Source organism: Columba livia, chromosome 2 (genome assembly GCF_036013475.1).
Source record: "Columba livia isolate bColLiv1 breed racing homer chromosome 2, bColLiv1.pat.W.v2, whole genome shotgun sequence".
NCBI classification, from domain to species: domain Eukaryota; kingdom Metazoa; phylum Chordata; class Aves; order Columbiformes; family Columbidae; genus Columba; species Columba livia.
This window is the reverse complement of record NC_088603.1, coordinates 86,444,468-86,465,420: the sequence shown is the minus strand read 5'-3', so window position 1 is coordinate 86,465,420 and position 20,953 is coordinate 86,444,468. Positions and strand designations below refer to the sequence as shown.

The window sequence follows — 20,953 nt, the reverse complement described above, 5'->3', positions numbered from 1 at the left end:
GGAGAAAACAATCCTCTGCTGATGTGGCTCATCTATAGCTTCCCCCCCAACCCCCAAGTACTTAATGCAGGGAAACAGAAAAGAGGGCATTGGCCCTTTCATATGCAAAGAAGGGAAGGCACTTTCTTCCTTTTCAGCCTTTGCATTTGAGGTGGAAAGAGGACAAGAATCCTGGGAGTGGGAAATGAAGTTTAGATGGAGGAAGGTGAGAGAAATTAAGGATATGTTTCTTCTCAATTCTTTATTTCCTGTCTACTTCATCCTGTTCTGCCTCTTTATAATCTAAAAAAAAAAAAAGTATTTCTGTTCCCCCAAAAACACCAAAGGGTTTTCCTAATCAAATACTCTCCTAACTGGACAATCCCCCAGCTCCTGCAATGCTGGTTTCTGATTGATTCTTCTCCCTAAACACACATAATTTTCTATCTATACTTGCATCTCCACACGGTCCTAATTAGTTCTCCTCTCTCACATGTGAACTGCCCCAATTAATTCCATACTGCTCCCTTCACCTATGCAGACAGCTTAACGAAGAAACACAAAGCCCAGGAGCACTAGAATGGATTCCTTTATCTCCCTAGCACATAAATTCATGCTTTCTATTCTCTTTGACAGTCCCCAGTTGATCCTGAATCATACATTCCCTTCATAATGACTTGCAAGTTTTGTGTTGTCTTGTTCTTCTGGTCCCTGAACTCCATACCTCTTCCCCTCTCTGCTGCTGTCGGAACAGCAGATGAGTAGTTTTCCTCCAGCTTATGGGGAAACCCTCTTCTGTCATCTGGAAACTGGGGTCTGGAGAGCATTAGCTGGAAAAAGTCTTCCATTGCCTCTCCCTTTGAAGTGATGGAAACTTTTGACTTACTTTTGGATGACAGAAATCAAAACGTAAAATTACAGAACATGGTTTTCCCGAAACAGTGCCCATGCCCTATATTTTCAGGCTGCGGCCTTTGGCTGAGGTGTATTTTGAGTAGACTGTCCCCTTGTTAAAGGCACCAGCCCTGCCCGAAAGTCCTGAAGGGCAGCACATACAGGAAAAGAAGAATCATGGATCTGAAAAGTGCATTGTGGAGTAGGGCTTGGGAAGTGAGGACAAGAGGGATTAGTGGACTTCTTTTATCTGCAATTCTATTCTTCTACTCTCCAGGAAGATAGGGATAGGGAGAGAGCTGTATCCAGCCCTAAAAGAATGACTACACAAATTACAATAGGAGGATGCTGAGGAAGTGTTCTCAGCACACCACCTTTCCTTGCACCATTGAAAAAAAAAAAAAACGGAAATATTACTGAATCATTTGAAACAAAACTAGATGGAATATTCTGTATTAACATCACGTGTCCAGTTTTCCTAATTTTCTATGGTTACATATACTGAGTGCAAGCTTTGAAAATATATGAACACAGAGATAGTTCTTAATATGTTCTTCCCCAGTCTTTTCCTTGAGGTGATTTCTCCTTCTCTATAGCATGGCCAAATGCATGCCATCTTGAGTCTCCAGAGTCTGTAGAGACTGGCAGCCTCTCAGCTCCTTCAGTTCACACAAAACTGCTCCTCACCAAGACAACGATGCAGACAGCCTTACAGTCCCTGAGCTGCGAGCTGTCTGCCTCCTTCATTTCCAGCCAAACAAAGAATATGAGTCCTTTATACAAAGTAATACAGACACACTAGGAGCACATCTTGCACAGAAAATGCATTTCTTTGCTCTGTGTGAAGGAGCTGTCGGGTTCAGTTCTTCTGTTTATCATCCTTCCCCATTATGCTCCAGTTGCTTCTATAATCAAGAGGTGGATAGACAAAATTCCTATGACTGCTTTTCCTTTTCTTTTAAAACTCTCTGTCTAGTTTCTGCACTGACTCATACCTACTGCAACCCTCCTCAGACTGGGTGTATTTATTCACATGCGAAATAGCTTAAAACACAACGCCAATCCAAACCCTACATCAACATTTTGACAGAAACAATAATTTGATTATTTAAAAGTAAATGCATCCTATTGTCTAACTATTCCAATTTCACCTCTATTTAAGGAATCATTGTTAACCAAAGTTTTTCACAGAGGGTCTCTAATATCACCATGTTTGGGTTAGTTAGTTCTGGGAAAGAGGAGCAGGTTCCAGATTACTTGAGCTGTTGAAATAAACACGCGGCCATCTTAATTTTCTTATTTCTTGTTGTTAAGCTCACCATGCTGTAGCTGCCAGTGTGACAGAGAGCAAGACATGATTTGTCGTTGTGAATTTACAGGTCACTGTGCAAACCTCAAACTGGAGCGTTAGTAGTATCTGCTCTTGGTAAAATGTCTCACTAAGTAAGCACGTATTTTTCTAGTGTCACTCTTCAAAAAGTTTTAAAGGTGAAGGCACATTTTCTGGATTTTTAAAAACATGTGGAGACACAGTATACAGGTTTTCAGGAAAAAAAAACAACCCACAAACTTTTCCATTGTAAAGGCATCCCAGCGAAACCTTGATTGCCTGGTAAATCTTGATACTTCATGGAAGCTCTACTCACAGGGCATATGTGAGGAAACATTCATCAGGTGTAGGCTGACATTTTGAGTCTAACAGGACAAGGAGTCCTGTAGACCTCCATAAACCAGTAAAATTAATTTGAAATATAATCCACTCACAGAGGAATACCAAGAATACAGAGTGCTTAAGAAGTCTCAGTTTAACCAGAAGATCCCACTCAGACCTCCAAAAACCAGCTAATGTAAACAGCTTCTTCTCAGGAGAGGAACATCAAGCACAGAAAGTCAGAACAAGAGCTCAGACTCGTGGCTTATCCAGCTCTTTTCTGAACGAATGGCAGATTGATTCTCTCAATAATCTAGGAATGGAAAGAAAATTACAATAATACAGCTTCAGTTTTATGAGAGGATATATCAGAGCTACCATGTCATCACCTGGTAGAACTAACAGCAGGTATGACTCTCCAAATAAGGGGTGTCACTCCAACACTCTATGGATACGAAGTGTGTGGTAGAAAGGAATGCACTGTGCTATACACAGCTGGTTCCTTTCAACCCTGGCACTTAATTTATTTGACTTATTACTTAACTTATTAACTTATTACTTACTGGCACTTAACTTATTTAACTTATTGAGGATTTGATGTGGGGGAAGATAGGTGGTGCCAAGCCCACCTGTCTCACCCAGGGGAGGGACATGGAATTCTACAGAAAGATCATCTGAAAGCTAGTGTACTGAGACACATCCCCTCTGGATATGGGAACATTTAGCAAGCTGTTGACATTATTCTCAGTGACAGTCCTACAGGTCTCAAAGAAAGAATTAAAGTACCTGCAGAAGCACCTGCCCTTCTTGAGCATGCTCAGGTCACGTCAAGTACTTTGATCTTTCCTGTACCGGCTGCATGTCTGCAGCCTGCAGATCTCACGGCAGTTGCACAGGATAATTGTCAAGAACCAGTTATCCATATTCAGCAAAGACAAAATCAAGATGAGTCTTCCTTAAGGTCCCATGATAAAAAGAGAAAGCATGTTTAATATCTAATATACGTAGCATTTTTGCTACGGACCAGTGTAATGTAAGAAATAACAAACAAAGGAAGGACAATATCCTGAACCAAGTGGAACTTGGAAGTTATCTTTGGTATGAAACTTCAGATGCATGCAGCAGCTTTGTTCTAAAAAGTTTTGTGTAAGAAGGACTAAATCATAACAGCCTTGATCTTTTTCGGCCTTCTACTTGTTATAATAGCCACGAAAAAACAGATTTTTCACAGAAAGAAGGAAAAGTTTATGTAAACCAAGAAGTCAAAAAACTCCATTTATGTTGTAGGAACCACGTTTATGTTTCCCTGAGGACATCTAGCAAGGGAAAAGCCCTCAGGAATATACTGAGTAACCGAGTTGTGACTGATGTACTAAATTCTCATATTTAAAACAGGTACATAAAATAAAAATCCCTCATAATGGCCTCCTCTACATGTGCTTTCTTATATGTTGCCTATTTTTATTTCTGTCTGATTGACTAAGGATTCTCCTCCAGGGACAGAGCGCCATGTCTCGGTGGCAAGCTGGCATCCCCAGTCCCATTGTGGGCTGCAGGGGGTGGTAATGATCCTCTGAGCTGGTCTGCAATGTGGCAGATGATCACGTAAGAGCTCTCACTCTTTCTGTGAACTTCCAGCTGTTTCTATGAGCATTCATGCTCTTTCCTGCAGGGGTCTAATATAGTAACACAGACAGAAAAAAGAAGCAACCAGCACCACGCACATATTCAGCAACTGTGCGCACAGTCATCAGCAGTCCCTTGACAACTACACAGTTTTAAGGGCTGTTTATAATGGACTAGACCTCAAATTACATTGACTTATCTCTAAGTATTCAGTGCAGCCTTTGGACATACGGTAAATAGATTAGCTGTAGCAGTTATGGTTACTCCTATAACTTCTAGACAAATTCTAATGTTTTTATCATTATTTGTACAATAAGACTTCTATAAACAATCCATTACTGCTGAAAACTAAACTAGCTGATAAGAATAGCTATTTCTCAGACAACATACAAATTTAAACCGGGCAGTGAGACAAAAAATAAGAAAACACAAGATGGTTCACCCTCAGTATTAGGAGCTTCTAAGTGTTAGGCTTTTACTGATTACAAAATCAGCTTATTGTTCAGAGGTAATATGAAATTAAAATAGAGTTTTCAGTCACTGTCACACAATCTCCTTGCAATTTTGACCTATTTGAATGACAGTTAAACTCAGTATTTAGAAAGATCAGCAAGATTTCTTCTTGATAACTGTTCTTAATACCAGTTATAGCTGCCTTTATCTATAGGTTAGTCTTCAGAGGAGTAACAATTTATCAGTCCAGCATGTGGATTAAGAATGATACAAGTTTGGGGGCAAATTTGCTCTTATTAATTAGAATTGCTCAGCTGTAATTAAAGAAGAAAAAACAATTTATATCAGCAAGAAATTTGGCTCTAGATCTTTATCACTTAGATATTCATTTTGCTGTAAAAGCACTTTGCAATTAGACAAACATCTGACAGTCTAATGTGGGTGCAGTCTTTGTTATTAACCTTTCTATCAAATGCTATGACAATGTGATTTAGCTTTGATTATACAACCATATCTTTCATTTTCAAAACATCAGAGTAATTAGCCTACCCAGTCAAGCACTCAACAGGTAGCTTTTACTGCTGTGCTTCTGCATGTCCATTCCTCAGGCTAAATGCACTGTTTTTAATGACTGCTCAGTGTGATCTGTGAAGCAATTGAGTTCTAACATAAATTTTCATATGTTTTGAAGAGATACATGGTAGAAAGAACACAAACTACAATAAACATCTCAAAAGAAATTGTCTCCCTAAAAAAATAAACAAAATGTTATGGCATAAAATATTTTTGGTAAGGGTTCATGGTATACTCAACCATGGCCTCATCTGAAAGAAACAAAAAATATCTCTGCCTCCTGCTTTCCCCTTTTGTTATGTGTTTTCATTTGAAGTGCAACTTCTACTTCAATACGGTGCACAGAATTACATATAGTGTATTCAGGAAATGTTTTAAATGATGGTATAAAAAAATCTTGCCTGCAGCAGATTTCTCATTTTATATTTCATTTCTCTGATATGTAGTATCTGGCCCCATAAAAATCATCATACTCATTTATGCTCAGCTGTTTAACCATATAGTGCTTTTAATGCACTACCTGCAGGAGGTCAGAGTCAGTTTGACCAGTGTTCATTCAGCTGGTAAAAGCTGAAACATTGTGCCACTTATTGCCCTTGGGAAGAGGCTGCTGCAGTGCAGACTCTGAAGGTCATAATGGGAACAGTTTAAAGATGTCCATGTGAAGATATTTTTCTCTGTTTAGAATTGTAACAGTGCCAAATGGAGTTCTACAAAACCTATTGCACACAAGTGTGCTGTGGTGCAGTGTGGTGTGGCGGCCCTGGCCAGCAGCTGAGCACCACACAGCTGCTCCCTAAAGTCCAGAGATGGAAGCAAATCTAGAGACAAGGAAAAGCAGACTTTTGTTTTCAGCAGAGTTTTTCCTTTTTCTTCTTTATCTGAGGGCACACAATAAACTGGCCAATCCTAAGACTTTCGAATGGCTGCCTTTTCCACTGAAAAGCATAAGGTTGTATGAATTTAAATGAAAAAGTATCAGGTATAATTTAACTACTGCTTTTGCTTCAACATACACTGTACTGGGCCAGTAGCACTTTGCAGACCTTAGGAGGCCACCATTCGAATCTCTAATGGTCACATCAGAACTGTTCACTGTTATCTAATAGTGCCATAAAAGCAGTGTACAGACTCTCACTGTAAAACACTGTGGTATCTCTGGACCAGAAGAATGTAAATACCAGAGCATGTTGAAAAATGCTATAAACTATAGCAAACCATAATAAAATACAGAAGTAGAAGACATATGAATAAATCAGCTATGCTAGGGGGACTCAAAAGGACTGATTCACAATCCTACATTTGCACTTTGAAAACAAAATGCATGAGTAATAAGCATGTTAGATAAGGGACAGACTGACAGTTATTTCACTTTTGAAAGGGCTTTTGACGTGGTCTCTGACAAACACACTTTAAGAAGAATAAGCAACCGTAGGAAGATGGATAGATAGTTGTTAAAATATAGGAAATAAATGGTCAGTTCTCACAATAGAGAGTGGCCACCAGTTGAGTGATTTATTCAGAAACAGGAGATGAACAATGAAATGAAAGTTTGCTGAAGATTCTGAGTTATTCAGACTAATAAGCTCAATGCTGACAGGGAAGTACTGCAGAACTTTGAAATTAATACACATAAATGTAAAGTGATGTACATAACAAAAAAGTCCCATCTATTCCTGATTATACTTACAATATTTTGGGCTCAGAACTGACCACCAAAACCTTGGAATTGTAACAGACAACCATGAAGAGATAGCTCAATACTCAACAGCAGCCACGTGAGCAAAATGGACTGTAAGGCACATCAGGCAAGCAACATAAACTAAACCAGAGTATAGCACTGTATGTATGCACCATCCTTATTATGGTGTGCCATTCTGATCCCCTCATCTCAAAAATGAACTGGAAAAGATTCAGAAGATGGGTACACACTTCCACATTAGGAACAATTTAGTAAGCCAGAACCCAGCAGATTGAAAGAGTGACAGATAACGGGAGCCGGAGAAGGTGCATAGGAACAAACTTTTCATTTCATTTGAAAAGTGCGTGTCACAAGATAGAACCAGACAAGGAAGGCTTAAAACAAAAAAGAGATGGTAGCTGAGTGAAGTTGAGGTGTAGATGTCCTGCCCAAAAGAAGCTGAGGCTGACAAAAGTGTATATGGGCTTGAAGAGAGGCAAGTTCACAGAAGAGAAACAAATAAATCACATCTGTTTCAGGAAGACAGGGAGCCAGCAAGAGGTTTGCAGGGCAAAGAGGATAAGTGAAGTCACTGAAGTCACTGGCCTCACAAATTCAGAATCCTGGATTTAACCCTGACAACTGCTTTGGGCCTCTTATTTTGATCTTTATGTAAAAATGAAACACCGAGGTGATATTTAGTCTCCCTGAGAGAAGAGGCAACCTGAATAGCTATCCAACAGCTGGAGAAGAAAGAAGCATTTCAGCATTTCAGCAATGGCTTCTGAATCAGTACTCAGAGGTGATGGTCTGAGAGACATATGCTTCCTAACTTTTGTTAAATGAAACCGCTGGGTATGAAAGAAGAAAGGGTGTGAACAGTCCAGAAGGGTTTCTGGTCCCCCACTGCCAGTACTAGAAGAAATGGAGGTGCACCTGCAAGGCACAGCAGAGCAGCCAGTGGAGACATGGAAGGTCTACAGGAGCCACAAGAATAGTACTGCTGGCTCTCTCACCAGCTTCTCATCGATTGACACCTGACCAATTTAGCTCAAACGCTGGTACAGCCACGTTGCTCCTTGCACCTGAACTAACTGTTCCAGCATTAGCTGAGGCACTTCTGTCCCACCGAATTTCTTGCCAGAGGGCACTGCAGCTTTAAACATTTGCATGGACCCAAGCGCAACAGGACTCATCTGTGGAGAAGGATGTGACTGAGGCTGTTATATGCAGGCATCACCCCCCATGCTGACCCCGAGAGAAATATCTGTGGCTGGTGGGACCATACCCTGAGGAAGTATTAATGGTCTAATTCCTTCTTCCCCTGTCATCTATGCTGGTCACTGTGAAAACTCAAACATATCCTATGAGATGCCTCAGTATTGTAATGTAGTCTCTCCTGTTTTTTTTCATTTTCCTTCTCAGCTTGTTATCTTATTCAGAACAAAACTATTGATCAGACATAAATGCTTTTCAATTAACTTAATTCTACCTATTATTTATCAGATTATTTTCTTCAAATGCTTATAAACTGTTCCGATTTGTTGTTCTTAATTATCTTCCTCTACATTAACTGTTCAAACAATTTCTAAAGCATTAAAATTGAGGTTATTTGTTCATAATTTCTATATCTACTTTTCTCCTCCACTGAAAGATGAAGTCTGTATTTGTCCTGTTCAGGCCTGCTGGAAAGTCTCTATCTTGCATGAGCTGCACTAACAAAAATATTTCCACAGGAAGAAAAATATTTCCCTTTTTATTTTTTGTAGACTATATTCTCAGGAAAAACTTGGCATTACAACTACATTTATAAGAACTATTGAAAAGGAAAGTAAGCAAAACGGTTTAGAGTTCAGAATAAGCATCAAAGAAGTATACTATCTCTAAAAGCTAGCAATTTATCAAGAGTATAGAAATATTATTCTGACTGTATTTATCACCATGTCTTACACTGCTGAGATAACTTTATAAAATCCTTTGAATTTTATTTCCCAAATTTAAATTTTGTAAAGACAAATCATGCTATTTCAGTCAATATTTTAAGATATACAACAGCTGGGGAAAAGGATTTTCTTTCACATCTGAAACTTGTGAAAAGGAATTTAATCAGCTTCGCATAGCGTGTGAAATTTCTTGCCATCCTCTGATGTATTTGACCCTGTTTTAGCTTCAGAACAACTAGTACTAACAAATGAAAACAAAAACTCTTGGTTCTGACAGTTCTTTCCCCTTGGCTTATTCCCAGCATAGCTCATGTGCTTTTCAGGGATACATGCGAGCCTCTTATTTATACACTCATAAATACTTTGAACACCTGAGTTGATTATGATAAAAGTTCAACTTCAGAATGAAAGATGGGGCCAAAAAGCATTCCTGAGCTGCTTCCAGGTTTTATCCTGAATTGTTTAGTGCTAGCAGGCATGTCTTAGCTACAGAAGATACATTGTGTCTAGAGTAATAGGAAATGACCAGACCATCATATAAAATTAACAGTTAAAAATAAGCATGATGTTTTTCCAAATGGAGCAGTTTGCTCATTTAATAAAACTCCCAAATGAAAAAATCCATGAAAACGTTTCACAAGTCTAGTTTTTGGAATCAGAAAAAACCAAAAAAACCCAACAAAACAAAACAACCACCACCACCAAAAAAACCCAACCAACCAACCAAAAAAAACCCAAACCCCAATCTCCACCACAAAACCTACAGAAAAGAGACTTTGTGTTATGTTTTTTTGAAGTTTATTTCTTAAATATCTTGCTTTCTTAAAGGACTAGTTCATGCATCCTTTGTTCCTTCTGTCAAGAAATTATGAACCCAAGAAGTCCTGAGAGTTTGCAATCTCTGAAGTGATCCTCTGCTCCATTTTAGTAAGGCACTTAGAACCTGGCCTCCAGCTTGCTCAGAAAAAGCCTTCACTGAAAAAATATGGTTGCACTGCACCACAGAAGCAAAAAACGAAGGTTATTTGAAGTCTAATACCTGCATTTAAACTTTCTCAATCATTTAATTGTCTTGGATTCCAGTGAGTCTTTAGTGCTGTCCAGACATTCTCTTAATTGTTAATTATAAATAATAAAAAAAACCCCTGTTTTAAGTAGTAAATTATAGTTCCTTATATTGCTGGTATTACTTGGGTCTCCTTTTTTGTTCATACGTACAATCAAAACACCTAGGAGCCAGTCAGTCTCCCAGACAAGCCAGGCCTGTTACATGGAAAAAGTCCTTACGCCAAACAGACCCATTGGCCACGTATTTGAAGGACCTCCTAAAGTTTTGGTCACACAAGTTCAGTTGAAGGCACCCAAGCCTGTGCAGTAAAAAGCTCTGCGCCACAACCATCAAATTCCTTATACAACACAACAAGACAAATTTGTGATTCAGGTAAAAACCCAGTAATTTCACAGTCAACTGAGCAGACAATTATATTCCCAAACAAGCAGACAGTTTGAAATGGAGGCAAGTTAAAATGAGATCTCCGAGTTCTATGACATACAGCTGCGAGTGCATGTCTGTGCAAACACAAAACTTGTATCATTAAAACAGAAAAAAAAAAAAAGAAAAATAGACCTTATTTCATACATATTAACTTAGAATAGTATCTGTATGAGGGTAAACTAGTTTAAATCTTGAGACAGGATCTCATGACACTATCACTTTGGTTTCTCACTCTGTGTTAGACAAGCATGTATTCAATGTTGACATAAGACTCTACTTTTTATGTCCTAATTTTCACTTTTCCATTTGTTCTGCTGATTTTTAAATTGACACTGTTGATAAATCAAAACAAAGAGTTTTGGGTCAGGTATTACAACATATTGCATATTCTTCCCATATACGTCCGTAGGCACCTTAGCTCAGTAAGTCTGCCTGCATGTGCCCTTGAGTTTGAAGCATTAAAAGCATTATTAATAATGCACTTCTTCTCAGGTCTTAAAAATATTGGAAAGTTATACAGCTCTTTTGCTTTGGTTTTAGAATTAAATGAAAAAGACAATCACCAAAATTGGATCATGAACAATATAAGTAGTTATATTTAGCACAGTTACCAGCCTGAAAATCCTATGAATAAAAACTAGGTTCCAGGAAAAAAAAAAATATGACTTGCAGTAAGTAAATCTATCAATCTGGAGGAACAAACAAATAGGATTGTGATTGCTTAAGTAAGTTGATTTCCCTAACCTACAAAGCAATCTCCCTGTCACATATGAGTTTGAAGTGCCTTCCTGCATCTATTTTACAGTCTTAAAAAAAAACATTATCAGTGCAAAGCCTTGAGAATAAAGGATGGTAAATGAGCTTTGGTTGTTGACTAATCAGATAAGCACAATTAATTACAACACCTATCAGTTCATTAGATTATTAGGTTCATCTCTTTCTGATCAGCTACTTAGAAATTTTAATAAAGGATAAAAAGTCACAAAGCAAAACGCTCATTAGAATTTCAGAAAGTATGAAATACTACTCTGAATGGAACAAGTTACAGCATAGCATAGAAAAGCAGAAGTCAAATGTTTTTCAACTGTGCATATACTGATACTTCCAGTGAATTGACTGCTATAGATATTTCTCCAGCTGGAGTCTCTGTCCAAAACTGAGAGGTATCCTTCTCCTCTACCAAATTAAAAATCCTTAGAAATCATAGAATCATTTTGCTTGGAAGAGACCCTCAGGAAGATCAAGTCCAACTATAACCTAACTCCAGCACTAAACCATGTCACTAAGAACCTCGTATAAACACCTTTTAAACACCTTCAGGGATGGTGACTCCACCACTTCCCTGGGGAGGCCGTTCCAATGCCTGACAACACTTTCCGTGAAGAATCTTTTCCTAATATCCAATCTAAACATCCCATGGTTCAACTTGAGGCCATTTCCTCTCATCCTATCACTTTTTACTTGGGAGAAGAGACCAACACTCACCTTGCCACAACCTCCTTTCAGGTAGTTGTAGAGAGTGATAAGGTTACTTTTCTCCAGGCTAAACAGCCCCAGTTCCTTCAGACACTCCTCATCAGACTTCTGCTCCAGGCCCCTCACCAGCTTTATTGCCCTCCTCTGCATTCTCTCCAGTTCCTCAATGTCTTTCTTATGATGATGGGCCCAAAACTGAACACAGGATTCAAAGTGGGGCCTTACAAGTGTCAAGTACAGTGGCACAATCACTTCTTTAGTCCTGCTGGCCGCACTATTCCTGATACAAGCCAGGATGCTGTTGGCCTTTTTGGCCACCTGGCCACACTGCTGGCTCGTGTTCAGCTGGCTGTTGACCAACATCCAAGATCCCTTTCTGCCAAGTAGCTTTCCAGCCACTCTGACTCGAGCCTGTAGCGCTGCCTGGGGTTGTTGTGACCCAAGTGCAGGACCTGGCACTTGGCCTTGTTGAACCTCATACAATTGGCCTCAGCCCAATGATCCAGCCAGTCCAGGTCCCTCTGTATGGCCTTCCTACCCTCCAGCAGATCAACAGTCCCACCCAATTTGGTGTCTTCTGCAAACTTACTAAGAGTGCACTCAATCCCCTCATGTAGATCATTGATAGAGAATGATAAACAGAACTGAGCCCCAATACTGAGCCCTGAGGCACACCACTCATGTTGTCTTATAACTCATTTATCTCTGTTCTAGTCTAGACTACTTACTAGTCGTTTGTTCTGCTTTTTGTTTTACTGCCATTATCCACATACTCTATATTACCAGCACTTCTTTCACAATTTTCAGTTAGGCATGTCAAAATTCATTTATTATTTGCTCATGTTGTTTCTTTCCAGTCATATAATTCATTATTATGATACTGTTCCAGTTACACTGCATTTTACTATTTCTAGAACAATCTCTCCCCTCAATTTTCTCATTTTATGCTTTAACTCCATTAAAAACAGCAAGGTATCTATGCTGCTTCCCACTAATAACATCTCACAGTGTTGTGATTGTTTAAGCTGCATACCTGTAAAAAATCTAATTATAATAAATTACCTAATTGTAAAAAAAAAAATAAATGATGCATAATAAATTGTAGTTCTTGTGTATTGGCTAAATGTGCCTTCAGCATAAGAAACAGATATGTGTGTTCATGTCCTATTTTCCTTACAGTTAACCTTAAATTGCCAGAGTGCGTATCCTACCTGAGGTTATGTCACTTCATCATATCTCCAAACGGCTTTATGTGCAAACTGAGAAATGATGAAAGAACTGACCCTCTAGCATGCCCTCCAGTCTAATGAGTCATTGTGCATCATTGCTGCTCGAAATAACCTGTAAAAAAATAAGGGAATCACTCTACCACAACCCTACTTATCCCCACCTAGTCCATGCCATATAAAATGAGGAACAAACGCTCTCTCCTACTAGCACTGTGGTTGATGCTCTCTACCCCTTTAGCTTATACCCCATAGATGGCATCTGACAACTTGGCTCTTCTGCCAAAACCAGCCTCTTACAAAAGCCTGCACTGCACTGTCTCAGTGCCTGACTGTGTTTTATGTCATAGTAATTACTTACGGGGAGGAGCTTACTCATTCTCAGAGATCTCATTTTTCCCTTTTAACACATACCGTTTGAGTCAATTCACTCATTCCTGTTAAACTAAACACCAAATTCAAATTTCCCACTGGTGTCTCGAGATGCTCATGAAACTCTTTCATGAATAGCAGGCTCTCTTCTTCCACTTGGTCATTTGTTTTGCCATGAAATGTACTATTATGTTTGCTTTCAGATATTTTACCCTCCCATCGGCAAATGTATACATTTAGCATGTTACTGCATTTGCTTCATGTGGATTCTTGCTATAAATTGAACTCAAACACTTGTATGCAGTGAAAGAAGAGGGCAAACCCCTTCTCCAGCCTTTCCCCACCATGCCCCAAAATGGACTTTGCAGAAGCTGTGTGTATCTGAGTGAGTAAAGGCTTCTGCAGAATCATTGTGTTCTTTACCTAATGATCACCCCTGTGTACCCTATTTCCACCAAGTCTCACCTTACATAGGGTCTCTACTATATGTTCTTTGGGTCAAGGGGCAGAGTGTATTTGTGTTCTAAAAACTCATGACTGACCAAGAACGAAAAAAAGAGTGGGGGGAGAATTATGCAAACTGAACCAGCAAAGTTGAGAGCTGATTTCAAGGACAAAGTTACTGATGCTGTGGCAACCTTCAGCCTCAATCTCCCAATAATTATTCCTCCACTAAAGGATTTCTGCGGTTGTGATTATTCTTTAGTTGACAGATAAGCTATTCCCTGAATGACAGACACTCAGCAGCATCAGGCTTGCTCCCGTGTGACCTGCTTTTACAACACACTCTGTGTACAAACATCACCTCTAACACAGTGCTTTGATTGTAGAGGTGTTATGCCTGGGAAGAGTTTAATCCATTGTGTGCTTTCTGTGCCAGTCAGAGACCAAATTAGCAACAAGATAATTACAGCTTATAAAGGTGTCCTTTTATGAATACACACTCATTCTGATTTTGTAATTATTATTTTACCATTCTCAGTTAATTGTCAGTCAACAGCACAGCTTCCTCTGGTGCAGTGCAAACATAGTTCCCAGAATTACAGTAAATTTTCCTGTATTAGGTATAAAAGAGTGCAAATTATTTAATACAACTTCAGGAAGCTCAACACTTATTCCCCAGCTCAGAGTTGACTTCCATTGCCAAATGTTGCTGAAATAAATATGCTAATACCAAATACTAGTGTTATTTTTTTTTCCCTTCCTGAACAGGTGGCTCTGGTAAAGTGACACTCCATCAAGATGATAACTGCATGAATCAAGTATCACTATGTTCCAGTTCCTTGTGCCTGAGTTATATTTCTGCCCAGAACAGAAGGGATACAGAAGGCTCACGTGATCGTAATTGATAAACTACCTGTCTGTTTTGCATGAGATGATTCATTTATGGACACTGCACTGAGAAAGGTAGAATTACCCTGCAATTTATTAATTATGATTAAAGTCATTCCTACACTTCTCTATTATTTGAGTTACCTCATTTTTTACATATCTACCTACTCACCTGCCAGCTTTACAGACCAGTGCCTATGGCCCAAGCTCCCTCTGCAGACAAGCCTGGAGCCCTGTCCAAGCGATGCTGCAGCAGTGCTGGTCCCCAGCCCTGTTTCTCTTTCTTTATTTGCATTTCCTGCCTCTGCCTTGGACCTGACTTGATCCCCTGGTGCCACAGGATGCTGCCTGGCCTGCCAACAGGACCCACTGCTGTCCCCCCAGTTCTGCTCCCCTGGCTGAGCCCATTGGTAAGGACATTGCCTGTCCATGTTGCAGACACCCTCAATTCCTGACTCACTGACCCCAGGGAGCAGCACTGCTCCTGCTGCTCCCTGACACAACTCATTAGGTAGCTGAATCTCTCAGTTTTGCTTATAATGGTCTTGATATGCCTTCTCTTTCCACTCCTAAAGCCACTGAAGACTGAGCAGCACTTTTGGTTAAAGGTCTACTATTCGGAATGTCCTAAAACCTGCATACTTAATTGGACTAGGCTGAAATTCATTGGCCTCCACAAATGTAAAGTATATATTCTCCATCTAAGATCCCCTGAATCTCAGCTCCTCAATAAACCAAAAGTCATAACTACATCATGTTTAAAATCAGCTGTTCATATAATTTTATGTATTCCTGGACTGGTAGGCCATGTCAGTCCTGTATTTTCATCTTCATCCTGTGGATTTTGTTCTCTGGGATGTTATGCCACTGAGGGCCCTACAGCCTCTCATACCATAAGGGATTGAGGTATTGGAGAGGCCTCAGCTGAGGCTGAGACTCTCTTTCCCACTGTAATCAGGATCAGATGATGACTTGGGCTTTGCTGGGTACAAGCACCTCTCCCTGCATCCTTGGATGCTGGCAGCAGCTAAGTGTCCCTCTGAGCACAGCCCTGGGAAGAGATGTCTTAGCTGTATGTAACCAGACTGTCTTTAGATGAAGGGAAGAGCTGTACACCCACACTCCACAAACACCCGCTGGCACTAACAGGTGCCACCAAACACACCAGGGACACACAGGCACTTTATGGATTATTCTGCTGGAGGAAGCTTACAGAAAAGTTATTTTAATTTCATACACAGTATTTACCCTGCACTATCTTCCTCTGGGGACACGTGGTCTACTCTGACAGTATTCACAGGCAGAACTACTGAGAAACAAGTATTCTGTGGTTCTTTGCTTTCTGCTCTTTCCATGATGTAGACAAGTCCCTAAGACAAAACTCTTGGTCACAACACCTAAGGTATAACCCATGCCCAATTTTGATTTAATCTTTGAGCCTACTTCTTACCAGTAATGCCTGCACTCTTGCCTGATCATTTTACCTAAAAAGTTGCCCTCAGCATCACAGTATTAAGCTATGCAACATCACTGTCATGAATGTCCTCTGCTTTCTGAGAATCGCCATGGAAAGCAGCAACCTGGCAGATGGAAAACACAAACCTCAGTGGTTACACCCACCTTTTGTGGCTGTGCTGGGCTGCTTCAACTACTGCCTCCACCAGCCAGTGATACTGCTGGGAGGGCTGCGGGCAAAGCCACTTGAATGCACATGGCTGAATGTTGGAATTACAATCTGTACAGCAAAACATTTTTTGAGAACATGCCTAATTAAAATGAGCTGTTTAACACTTATTATTCAGAAGGCAAAATCTCATACACCTGCCTTTGCTGTTTGATGTAGCCTCTTACCATAATCATTTAATAACATTCCCCATGCCTCTTTCCCCCCTTCCCTAAATAAAAGAGCTTTAGGCCACTTAGGTCTTCAATTTACATATTTATAACCCAAACTCCACTTGAAGAGTGGCACTATAACCTGCCCCAGAAGATTCAGGCAGCCTGTCATATCATAAACTTGCTTTAGCGATCTATCCCACTAACTGAATGAAGCATGACAATAAGAAAAAATCATGGTGCCAGAGAAGTGATTGGTACTATTAATACCCAGAAAGAACAGCAGTAACAAGCATAAACACAGAAACTACTTCAAAGATCAAGTGCAACCATCTTTGTTTTAAAGCCTAATGATGAAGTCTCTCTGAAATAAACAGCAGAGAGTTCTGGAAATATTTCTGTATACAAGTCCAGAGAACTACAGGAAAAGATGGAGGTATCAATGAGATCAAAAAATAACACCTAAATGTTCCAAAGTTCTAGTAGTTAGGAAAATGAATTAATGAACAATCCACTGTTTTCCGCCTACCTCCATTCCTTCAAAAAATGTAATATCAATATTTTGCATCAAATTTTGAAGTTTAATCTCGATCTTCAGGGGATTTAATTGATTTTAGAGACTTGCAAATGGCACTTTAGACACTATGCATGTAAAGCTCAACACTTTCCTGACTGCAATTTCAACTTGATGTCAACAATTATGAACAGCAGATTGTAACTGCAATTGTGAGATCATGAGCTTCCTATTAAAAACATGTATTTGAAAAAGTGATAATTACTGACAACCCCCCCGGCCTTCTTCTTCCAGAAAAATTGCTTAATCCATGTCTCTTTTGGTAGTATTTTTTTTTTTTTAATCCCACTTCTGTCTTTTCCTTTGTCATACTATATTTTTAACTTCCACTGTGTGACAGTCAGCAAAGAATGAAATTTAATTAAAACACACATTGCTTATGGGATTAATAGAAGTTCATTCAACCAAGGCAATGCACTGCCACACAAAAAAGCTGAAAACGTCCTTCTGCAAAGAATGCATCACCCTGTCCAACCTCCCAAAGAGAAGAGCAACCCATTCCATGGACAGTCTGGCCCCGCTCCTGTTCCTGAGGGACCTGGCAGGGAGATCCCCCCCTCTAGCTGGGCACTTGATGCCACGGAGGAGGCAGTCCTGCCGTCGAACTGAAACAGCAGGTACTTGTGGTGCGTTTCATAATGCTACTCTAATACACAAACAGTACATTTCAGAATTGATTTCCAGAGCATTTGCAGTCATTCCATGGTCTGTTTGATTACAGCTGAGTTTTCCAGAGTGATTCCACTGCATTTATGCAATGATATTTATGTAAAGAGCGACAAGCAGATCTCCCTTTACTGTATATCTGAAAGGAATTCTTTATTTGAGAATTAAATGCCACTTAAGTACCTTGTGTTCAAACTGTCTGCTTAGTGTTTCAAGTCATGGTGATTATTTAATTTTGCAGTATGTGGAACAAAGTGTGTTTAAACAAACACCTGATTACATATGTCTAATATCATAACTATGCATTTAAATTCCTGTCCACTTAAGTCCACTTAATAACTCACAGAACTTTATTTACTTCATAAACTATTCTAGAATTTAAAATTAGTCCTAGCAAAAATTAAGAGAAACCAAATGAAAACTCATTAACATGCCCTACCATAATTAAAAAAGATATTTCAAACAAAAATCTTTCTATGTTTGTCTGACATTTTAAAGTAATTATACAAGCAATTGCTAATCATCATTATGAATTACAAAATACTACACAAAACAGTACAGTTAGAAAGTTAAGCACAGAAAACTTAAGTAATACCCAAATTAAGCTTGCCTCTAAAACTGTAATTCAGCCCCCTTTAATATAAACATCATGATATGTTGTCTACACTGTCATTTCTCACCCCCACAGCGTTATACCTCATCCACTGCACAGGGTGGACTTACTTGATATGAATCAGTTCCACTGTAGAATGTGTGGTGTTCTGTTTGCCTGCTCACCTCTCTCAGCAAGCACTCCATGACCAATGCAAGGGAAGAGAAATAGTGGCCCTGAGTAGGGAAAGGAGGCGAGAGAATTTTCTTCTCTTCCAGATTTTTTTTTTCAGAGCCTGCAATTTCTGTATTCCTCATTTTTCAGGGACTGGACTTGAAACTCTGGAGTCACAGAATCTCAGAAATGCTGGTCAGAAGGAAAATGTGGGAAGTCACCCAAGCCCAGCCAGCTGCCTGAGGAAGAACTATCATCAACACAAGGTCAGTGGTTTTGTTAGAGAGCCTTGAAGACATCGAAGGATGGACACTCACCACTTCTCTGTTCCAGTGTTGCACTACCTTCCAGGAAAAGGATAACAACCACTTGAACCTTTCAAGCTGAAATTTGTGATCTCTTCCCTGTATCCTCTCTGGTTTCTGAACATCTCTGTTGAACTGTGTGGGCCCAAAGGTGGACACAGTATTACAGATGGGGCCACACCAGTACTGAATAAAGGGGGAAGATCTTCTATGGACATGCTGCTCACAGATGTAACCCAGTCTGCCTTATTCATGATGAGAACACATTGTTGGCTCATATTTGTTTTGCTGTCCCTTATGAACTCCAGTTCCTTTTCAAAAGGGGTGCTGCTCAGTAAGAGCATTTCCAGGCTGTACTGATGGTATAATCCATCAGTAAATCTATGCTGACTGTTCTTCTTTCACATGTTCAGAAATACATTCCAAAAACTCACGCTCCATGGTTTTTCCAGGGTTTGAGGTAAAGGTGGTCCCCAGACTGTCCTTTTTGTTCTTCTCAAAGACAGATAAATTTTTTAGCCTTTCTCTAGTCCTCAGGCACTCCCCCCAAACACCAGCATGACAGGTGCCTCATAACTTAGCTTATTTTGCAGTACCCTTGGGTAAATTCCATCCAGTTTCAAGGATCTGAATATATTTGTTTTCTCCAAATAGTCCTTAATGTGTCCCTTGGCCATTGCTGGCTTCTCCTTCTTCTTTCTAAGACATGCAGGAACGTATAGGAGTCTAGGAAGAGGATTTTCCTGTTAAGACTGAGGCACAAAAGCTGTTAAGTTCTTTAGCTTTTTCCCTCTGTTCATCACTACTTTATCTTCCCCATGCATCAATGGACTCACATTCTTGTCAACTTCTTTTTGCTTTTAGGATACATATGCCTGCAAATTTGCCTGCTGTGAGCCTTTATGTCCCTAGTTAGCTTCAGATGGGCTTTGATCTTCCTCATTTCATCCCCCAAGTTCCAAACCAAGGCTTTTCTTACTCCTTTGTTGCTCTGGTTTCCATTCTTTGGTCTCTTTTTGTGCTTCAGAAAGCTTTCTTTTTACCCCAGTGAGGCTTCTGCCATAATTTCCAGTCTTCCTGTACAACAATGTGGTTTGTTCTCAAGTTCTCACTAAGTTTTTTATTTTTTTTTAATTCAGTGAGCACTTTTCTTCCATGAAGCAGCTCCACGGAGGTTTCCAAATCTGATGAATTTGTGAGTGCCATGGATACATAGGTGCTACTGTCAAGAGGAATGTTCAAAGCATAGGCAGGTCTTGTTAACAACCAAAGGTAAAATGCAAAGTATGCCGCTACAGTTAACAATCTGAATTTGTAGTCCAGGCCCACAGGAAGTTTATACCAAATGCAATAATGTGTATTGCTGGCTGAACATGCTGATGCAAAGCTGCTGCAGGTACAACTACCCAGTGCTGCAAGTCAGCCTTCCAGTTCTACTGTCAACACCATTCCCGATTCCTGCAAGGGGAGTATAAAGGACTGACAACAGTAGCATTGCTTTGAGTGAGACAGTAACAGGAATTGTGCTGAGGCCACAAAAAATATTTCAGTTGAACTGCAAAAAGAGCAAACTCGAAACTGACATCTGCTAGAAACCACTCTGATTCTCACTGCAGATTTTGAGCATGAACAAATATTTACTATTGATAAGATGGGTTAACAATTTACTTTTTACGGAACACATGAACTTCACAAAATAAACAGCACAATGACACATCTCCAACAGAGAGGAGTAAGTGTGAAATGATTAAGCAGGAAAAGAATGAAAAAGGTTAGATGCCTGCCAAAAGTCACGTTCCCCAAACCACTGCATGTCTTCACCAAGGAAAACTTCAGCTATTCAGATCTCATTGTGAACATAATCTCCTTTCTTTTTTTCCTATGAGAATGAGAAATAAATAAAGAAAAGGTACTACTGGCATTATTTGCAACCAAGAAAAAAGCTGGTGGTTTCACTATTATCCTCCTAATACATTCCTGCACTTGATTTAAGAATGGGAGCCATTAGGTTAGCCTGGCTTATAAGGTGCTGTGGAATTCGATTACTTTTACTGTGTGGCAGCTGCCTCTAAGGTTTTTGATAGATTAAGGCCAGTATGTGACAG

General features: G+C 39.7%; 1 protein-coding gene across 16 annotated transcripts in view; it reads right to left on the bottom strand.

The window, feature by feature from the left end:
* The window catches only part of CTNND2 (catenin delta 2), a 660,748-nt gene that overhangs the window by 104,640 nt on the left and 535,155 nt on the right, over positions 1 to 20,953 (bottom strand). The window lies entirely within an intron of this gene.